Genomic DNA, 9,344 nt, shown 5'->3' on the forward strand with positions numbered 1-9,344 from the left:
GATTTTGTGATAGTCAACTATTTCTCAAGAAAATTAATTTTATATATCTTGGAATTTTATACATTGTTTTAAATATACTTTTCTAGATTAAAGCTGTTGTTTGCTTGCTCTTCTATTGTAATGAAAAATTTGTGTTTTCCTAAAGATTGTCTGTGGATCACAAGTATTCCATAAGAATGTTTTTTATAATCCATTATATCTAACAAAAAACCATGAGGAGCTATTCCAGATAGTTATGCAGCAAGACAAGGGCCAAATAACTTGTGCAGGAGGTCAGTGGAAGTATTACAAATGTTACTACCGTCAACAGAAACTGTTCATCTATGATCATTTTCATTTTACATCTATCATGCATACACTGCAACTCAGATTTACTTTTTCCTAAGTCTTTTAAAATACAGAATAAGAACATTTTTGAAGGAAGGTAAAATTCCATATCCTTTATTCTATTTGCTTTAGAATCAATCCCATAAGGCCAATCTTTTATAAAGTAATTTTTTGAATTGAATTATTGTTGATACTAATTTTTAGTAATTTCAGCCAATACAAAATATGTTTCAGAAAGATATAGTTAATGAATACATATTAACAAGGAATTAATACTGGAACAATTGATCAAATTCTTCAATGGCCTAATTCAACATTTAGTTGCATTTATTTTGTTTCCTTCCTGTGTTTAGGGGTGGGAGACCAAAAGATGAGATTGAATAAGGCGCCATTGATATTTTTAAGGCTTGTCAATCTACATAATTAGCTGCTTACCATTGTGTTTCAAGAATAAGCAGGAAATTGAAGAAACCCAGTAAAATCCCTCCAATGATGAATTATTTTCAAATGACTTTTTGATTCTAAAATGGATCAATGTGATGACTTTGTATTAAAACACCCAAAGTGTATTTGCTAGTTGTGTCTATTATGTTGAGTAAAGAAACATGAAAGGTATTTCAAAGTCAAAGAATTTGCTTTGCTGAGACTCAAAATGTATGTTGGATATAAAACGAAGATATTGTGGTTGACCAGGGAAACAGTTTATGATAGCAATTCTAGACTTTTTTAATAATCAAAAATACAAATGCATTTAACACTTTGCAACAACTTTTTGTACTAATTTGATTGATATTCTGAGATGTATTTATTACAACAAAGGTGTAGTTTAGATTACAAAACCATGTCTGAATGAATTTCTGAACAGGTAACGTCTAAAAAGCAGACATAGTTGAAAGTACTGGGCTCTGTCTAAATCTACGCATCCCAAGATGCAAAGATTTCTCTCTCTGTCTCTCTTTTTGTCTCTCTGTCTCTCCTGATGTGACTGACAAATTCTGATAAGGAAATTGGTGTAGATCAGGTAAACTGAGATGGAAATTTTAGCAAAGTACCTGGTATATACTTCCAGAGACATTTCCACACATCAATGTTATACACAGAATTTGTAAACAACTGAAATTGTTTCTTTTTCATACCCTTGGTCAGCTTAATCAAGGATAGAATGCTAAGACTGACTCCTCTACTAGCCAAAGGCTTATTATTTACCACCCTCCTAAATGGTTGAAATTTACTCTTTCCAAACTGCTTGTAATTTTGTCTTTTTAATCCTACATTCCTTTTATAGATCATGTTTTTGCCTTTGTTGTGTGAAAATGTCCCATATATCAGTTTCTCTTTCTGTAGATATGGGATTAATATCAGCTGGTTTGTGGCAACCAAGAGTTTATTTCTGGGGATGCCTGAAGCCATGGTGCTAATCTTGGCCAAACTTATTGAAATGAACTAACTAATGATTAATATAATCTTGTACTGAAATCTGAGACAGATCACAGGGCATGCTGAACCAGCTTGTCAACACTGTTTATAGAAAATGATACACTATTTTGTATCGCCATTTATGGTAAAGATTATCATGATCTCAATACATTTCTGTTCTTTGTGTCTTGTGAAATTGTGAAAGAACATGATAAATACATCAACAGATAGTTACTATGGCCCAGATCAAACATCCCATAGTCACAATTTTCCCCCAAATTAGGTGTGACCTTGGTTCAGGTAAATACTGATCTGCCAAAGCAACAATGTCTGCCCTTTCAGAGACATGGATGAATCTTTGCATTACGGCAGCCCTCTACAGTTTACAGCCTGTGAACTTCACATGAGAGGAAGACTGTGCTACATGTCACAAGCCTGTGACATAACAAAATGACATCTGAAGAAGAAAACTATGGCCTGAAGACATGCTCACATTGGATTGCTGGGAGTAGAAAGCTCTAAGTTTGTGGCCCTTTGCATAAAAACATATTTTATTTTAAGAAAAATATTATCTTCAAGAAAAATTTAAGTTGAAAGAAAACAGTTATTTTTTTCAATCTGAGAGCTCTTCTGCCTTTATAAACTCTGAACACTTCTACTGTCTCTTTGTTAACAGTGGCTACATGGCAACTGGTGTATTTCTGGGACATGCCAAGTTTTGTTCCCTGTCAATGCTGAGTACCTGGTAGATTGGGCGGCTATGGCAAGATTTAGCATCCCTCTGACAATAAGACATGTAACAGAACAATTTGTTCCTAGGGCAGCTGAAAATGACACCTGCTCAAGTGCGTGGACAGACATGCCTTTAGCTGAAACTACATAATAAAAATCCTTTTAATACAATTATTACAATATTAAATTCCTGTGCCCATGAACCACTCTGTACAATTCACTCATAAATTAAATGAGGTCAATTTGAGAGCTGGCACAGACCTCAGAAAACTTCAAGAAACACAGAAACATTAGAGGAGTTAATTTTGTCTGCAAGGAATCAATGTGAACTAAAGTATAATAAATGTTCTCTTCCATTTGTGAAACAACATATCATCGATAGCTGCCTCAGGTTGTGCTAAGAGGTGGAGGTCAAAACTGCCCCAATGTCCATTGAGGCTGAGAATTACTCTTCAGAAGTTATTGATTTGCCAAAGAAATGTGTTTTGTTTCCACCAAATGGCAACCAAAGAAGTTCCTTTTTCTTTTTCAAATCTCATCAACTTAGGTTAGTATTCATTTTTTCCTATAAAATAGATTTCCTAAATAACTTCTTAGTAGTTGCTAGTTTCAGAGTATGTATAAACTGACTGATCTATTGATGATTGATGATTTGAATACTGTCTGCCTCCTTAAACACATGTTCCATTCATATTTTTCAAGATATCAATAGTGATTAAAACTCAAATTTCATAATTTCACAAGAAATTGATGAGAAACTCACTTTCCTCTAAATTTTTGCATTTATCAGTTATCTAAAGTTTCTTCTCTTTTTATTGTTTATTTCACCCAGCTGTAGATGTAGCAATGTCTTTTATCTCTTTTTAAATTAAATTTGAGTATCAAAATTGTATTATTTTCCTGTAGGATCAACAGCTCTTTATATTTTTGTTACTTTCAACCCCAAGCTCCTTTTTCCTTTTGTTTGGCGAGGAAGAATGACCCTGAGCTAACATCTGTGCCACTCTTCCTCTATTTTGTATGTGGGATGCTGCCACCCCATGGCTTGATGTAGGTCTGCTCCCGGGATCCAAACCCATGAACCCTGGGCCACCAAAGTGAAACATCCAAACTTAACCACTATGCCACCTGACTGGTCCACCAAGCTCCTTTTAACTAGTGTTTTCAAACCAAGAGATCCAGTAAAGTTGCAGAGTTGTTCAAGTATTTTTAATAGTCTCTCAGGACCAACATTGCTAAGTAGAAGTTCAGGACCATCCTTGCTCCCATTAGAGGATCTGAAGTTCCAGGGAAATAAAATCAAATTTTGAAGCTTAAAGATAATCCTAAGAATTCCTTTTCTGCACTCCCATAGCACATTATTCATAACTATGGACAATTCAGCTGATGCTAATACTAAAATAATACATAAAATTTATTGAATATTTGCTATTTGTTAAGCACAAAAAGGCACCACCTTTTATAATTCTGAAGATAGCATTATCGAATAGGTAAAATTATTATATTTGTAAGTGGTAGTGCTACCATTTTAATCAAGGTTTATCTGATTTTTAAGACTTTAGTTCACTGCCCATATGTAATAATTCCAATTATACATTATTTTGAAAATTTATTGCCTGGATGATTCCTGATATAGACTGAAATAAACTAAAATCCTAAAGCGAAAACTTTATCTATTATGGTTGACTACTAGTTTTTAAACTATCGCTTGGCAGATAGCTTACAGTTAATAATTAATAAATGAATGAAAGAACAATATAATTGATTTTAGCATCGCCAGAGAAAGAATTGAGTATTTAATTTGTATGAGTTCCTTCCAAAAGGAGTTATTTATGGAAGCTTTAATTCTAACATCGAAATGTACACATTATCTTCATGTTCTTTCCAAGATATAAAATTCTACATTAACATGCAAAATGAAAGGCATTATCTTAGGTAATCAATTTCTTACCAGAAAGGACTTTTAAAATTGCTATTGAAACCATGAATTATTTCAGTCACTAAACTGGAAGATTAGACAGACAAGGATTTGGAACAATATGTGCTTTGCGATGTAAAACTGAGGTCTTAATCATTTATGGTAATTGACACTTTTCAAAGGGAAAAAACAAAAACAGTTTGAAAAGCCTGTGTATACTCCAATTCGTGAAATTTTCTTCTACTCAACTAAATTTCTCCTGAACTTTCAAATCTTCAAATGGAATTTCTTCCTGTGCTCGGCAGTCGAGAAATTTGCAGTATGGCATTATACAGCTGTCAAACTCCACCCACGGGACCTGATGCGGCAGTTTACACAAGCAAAACTTCTGACACTAGGGACACTTCCACTTTTAGCATTTGTTGGGAATGAAGGAAAAGAGTGCTTGATTTGGGAAAAAACTTCTTAGAAATTATTTGGCACATAAAAAGAGAAAATATACAAAGTATCAATGAAGCTCTTCAACATATATTTTAAAAAATCAAAACCCAGAACATATTTGCTTTAAATGCAAAAGTTCATGAAAATATTAAAGATATTTTCATATTATATCTTATCATCTAGGAAAAGATCAACAATAACTTTCTTATAACATGCTTAATGACATTCTTATAGCATCTAAGATGTAGAGAGGAATTAGGCAAGATTAAGAACCAAACAAATAACACAAAAGACAGCGAATGAACTCAATGAATTTAAAATGAGTCATGAAAGAAAATACTAATGAAAGCAACCTGTTTGAAAACACATTCAGGAGGAAGGGTTTAAAAAATGAAATCTATTGCACGATTTTAAAAGAGAAAATGGTCAATCAGAAACTTCATAAGGAAGTCTCTACTCAAACTCATAACCAATTTTTATATTCAAAACCGTATACAGCAGGTTTAGGAGGCTAAAGGTGGACAAGTGGAGAAAGAAGTTTTCAAGATAAAGGTTTCCCAGGTACGTCTCAATTCTGAAAATGAAGTGGAGTTGTTTTTATCATACAACGGTAGGGTTATAATGTTGGATTGAGAGGAATTAGTTGATGGAAGGTCAGGAATGTCAGGATTCTTCTCCCCACTTCCTCTGTCTTGGGAAAGTAGAAGATTTGGCTCAAAACTGAAACTAAGCACATCATATAAAAATATACTGAACAATGTGCTGGGCAAGTCGCCCAGAATGAGGATGGAGTGGCCAGTATGGCACACTCGACGCCCTCATATTGTAAGGGAATGTGGAGGGGCACACTGCCAGCTTGCTTTCTGCCAGCACCCCATTCAGTCAGACCTCCAGTCTAAACACTCCACGCACATCCCTAGAGCTAGGAAGCAGCCTTTCCTTCCAATGACACATCCTTAAACTATCTATACCAATTAATAATCATCTCCTTAAAATTTGAGCCCAAATCCAGGAACTGTTAGACCTTTAGGGAGAATCAGGAACAAAAAATAAAGACTCAAGATTAAAAACATAAAACTACACTTGGAGCCCATATTTCCTGCCTTGCAATCCCTTTTTACAATGGATAAACTGGCCTTGCACATTCCAAGATCCATTCCTCTAGTCCTGACCTGGACCCCAACTCTCTGATGTACTCAGAGATTTTGCTCTTCAAAGTATCTCCTTTCCCTAAAGAATCATTAATCTTCCCCCTCAGTTACATTATTCCCTATACAACCATGATGTACTATGTTTTACTGCAAAACAAAACAAAAACCTCCCCTAGATCTTTTATCCCTTTATCTTTTGGACAAACACTAAGTTCCACTTTAGAACCAAACATCATGAGAACGTTGCTTGCTTCCTGTTCTCTGGACATCCAGTGCAATCTGGCTTTTTGTTCCACCACTCATCAAAGGTCATCAATTAGCTCAGCATTACCAGACCTAAAAGTTAGTTAGGACCTGGAGACTGGGAACCCTCCAGCCAGTGTGCACCTTAAGAGTAGAGGCAAGTTGTGGCCTAAATCATGCACAGTCCTGTCTGGTGCTGTCTGAACAGCTTCTTGGTGGTTGCAGGGGCAGCTGCAGCCCTTGCTTCCTCCAAGTGAGCTAATCCTACTGCCAATCACTGCAGCTAAAGCGCAAAAGGAAAGATGTCACTTCTGGGAGGAAGAAGCTCTTCTTTGACACCCAGATCTTAGTGTGTTTATTATTCAACAAGCAGAAATGTATCTGCATTTGAGTAGATCATGTATGACAACAAGGATGTCATCTACAAATATGTGATCACCAAAATGCAGCAGATGGCTCTTCAGAAAATGTCTGAGATTGCTACTCTGAAAAAGGATATGATTATTTTGGAGAAGAGTAAGTTTTCAGCCCACAAAGCAGAAAATGAGAAAAAATAAAACTTGAATGACATCAGTGAAAACAGAAAGTAGTGGATGAAGTGATCAAAGTCCAAATAGATAAAAGATTAAACTTCAATCTAGGAAAGAGCTGCATTAAAAAAATATCATATTCACTGTATGAAAGGAAGCTATGCGAAATGAGGACAAAAGTGGTAGCATTGCATGCCCAGCAAGATGGGGCTGTCATCAGATGGAGAGGAAGTGTGTACTCAGGGTGCTGGCCTTAAAACCTTGTAGGCATCATGGAAATTTTTTAATATTAAATATTTACCAGAGTCTGTATTTACATGCCTAACAATAGCTCTGAGATTTTATTGGCCATGGATACAATGAAGTTTCTATGTAAAGAATCTTTGTTTTCTTTTTACTAAAATGTGAAATATCATTTCCCCTCATTTCAAAGTTTAAACTTGCTTTTGCTTTTATTCATATTGTTTACTTTTATGCAAATTATGGATATAAAACCAATGTAAACATGTCATGAACTTCATAACAGTTCCCTTGTCTTTTCTGCTTCGTTGGCTTTATAATGATGAATGTTGCTGGACAATGTCCATCCAGCTGGAAAATGCAATTCACCTCACCTATAGTGCACAGTAGTAGTAAATACTTGAATAATATCATACAATTTAAAATTATTTGCAGAGAATAGGTCAAGGTGGTAGTGCAGGCAGATTCTGAACTCATTGTCTCCCACGAACACAAGCAAGATACAACTATTTTTGGAAAAATTACGCTGGATAGAAAACTGGAAACTGGATAAAAAGAAGCCCCACAACAAGGGACAGTCCGGACTAAGGTGGAAGAGGCAGAAATTCCTTCTGGAGAGAAAAAAGTCCACCTTCAGGAGCAGGGGAGTTTCTCAGCCAGCCAGGCAAAATCCACCGTAAGGTACACAGCCGTCTCTGGAGAAATGAGGTCCTGAGTAGGGGACTGATACTGCTATAAACATCCTTCCGACTCAGTACAAGTGAGATGAGGGTCTTACTATCTGGCTTTGCAGGCTATTAACTGCAGCGAGTATACCCCCAGAAAAGCCATTGGCCAAAAGTTGAAAATACCCAGGTCTCAAAGACCCCACACACAAGGGCTGGCCCAGTGGTGCAGTGGTTAAGTGCACTTGTTCTGCTTCAGCAGCCTGGGGTTCGCCGGTTCAGATCCCAGGTGTGGACATGGCACCACTTGGCAAAGCCATGCGGTGGTAGGTGTCCCACATATACAGTAGAGGAAGATGGGCATGGATGTTAGCTCAGGGCCAGTCTTCCTCAGCAAAAAGAGGAGGATTGGCAGCAGTTAGCTCAGGGCTAATCTTCCTCAATAAAAGAAAAAAAGACCCCACATTCAAACTCACCCATCTCAGCACACTAAAATCACAAGAAAGTAGGCTGACAGTCCTTTGGTGAAAAGAGACTCACCTGGTGGGCTCTGGGTGTATCTTGGTGAGAGGAGAGACATCACTGGAGATGGAGACATTAGTGGTGGCCATTCTTGTCACCTAGTCCAGGTGTGCTAACACAGACAGGCAGACACCATTGAAGTTATTCCTCTGGCCTGTTAGTCCAGGATCTGTCACACCCACAAGAGTGCAGATTTAATCTAGCTTATCCAGGGTAGGCAGCCCACCCTAGGGACCGATGCTACCCAAGAGCAAACCCTCAAGCTATGTGTCAGCCTGCATTGACTGGGTGCATTGATCCTCTACTGTCAGGAGAGTGTGCCCGCCTCTATGAAGCAGGGCCTGTGTGAGGACCAGGCCCACTGTGGGGGGAATTGGTGGAGAGGTGGGAGCCTCTGCAGTGGGGCATCGGGGTATGCTCAGGGAGTTGGGAAATGTGCACAGACCAGGACTGTGTTGACAATGTGTGTGGTTCTGAGGGGCTAAGTTTTATAAATGGCAGAAAACCTGTGCTTTACAAATATGCATAAAAAGGATCAGCCCCAACTTCCAAAGCCTGAAACAATGGACTGTTCCATGCCTAGGGCCAGCTCCACTCAGGTGCACTCCTAAGAGAACTGACAACAACCTTGTAGGCCTGAGGCCTATAGCAACTGTAAGCCCCTGAGCCTAGCAACCAGCTACACTGGATACCTATCCAATTAAGAGGAAAATTGAAACAGGAGTGTGTTGTTAGACTTTGTAGCCGATGATGCTGAGGGTCCCCAAACCACATTTACAAACAACCAGCCAGGGAAGGAAAGAATAGATTCCCTGGTACCTGAATTAAGAGCAACCCTACCACAGTAAAAGGACACAAGTAGCCCATAAAGGGGTCACTCCTGGATCATTTGGACTGGTGATGAGAGGGAAGCACACTGTTGGGCCTCAAAAGTCATCTCTTACATAAGACCACCTCTCCAAGATCATGAGACATAACTGACTCACCTAATACATAGATATAAGCACAGAGAGAGAGGCATAATGAGGATACAAAGGAATACATTCCAAATAAGGGAACAGGAAAAAAAACCAGAAAAGGGACTAAATGAAACAGAAATAAGCAACCTACCTGAAAAAGAGATCAAACAAAAACTCATAAAGATGCTCACAGATATTGG

General features: G+C 37.6%; 1 pseudogene; it reads left to right on the top strand.

Moving 5' to 3' along the window:
- The first annotated feature begins 6,505 nt into the window (after nucleotides 1–6,505).
- Nucleotides 6,506–7,121, top strand: LOC106842403 (mitochondrial calcium uniporter regulator 1 pseudogene; annotated as a pseudogene).
- Nucleotides 7,122–9,344: the final 2,223 nt, after the last annotated feature.

Source organism: Equus asinus, chromosome 5, assembly GCF_041296235.1.
Source record: "Equus asinus isolate D_3611 breed Donkey chromosome 5, EquAss-T2T_v2, whole genome shotgun sequence".
In the NCBI taxonomy this organism is placed as follows: Eukaryota; Metazoa; Chordata; class Mammalia; order Perissodactyla; family Equidae; genus Equus; species Equus asinus.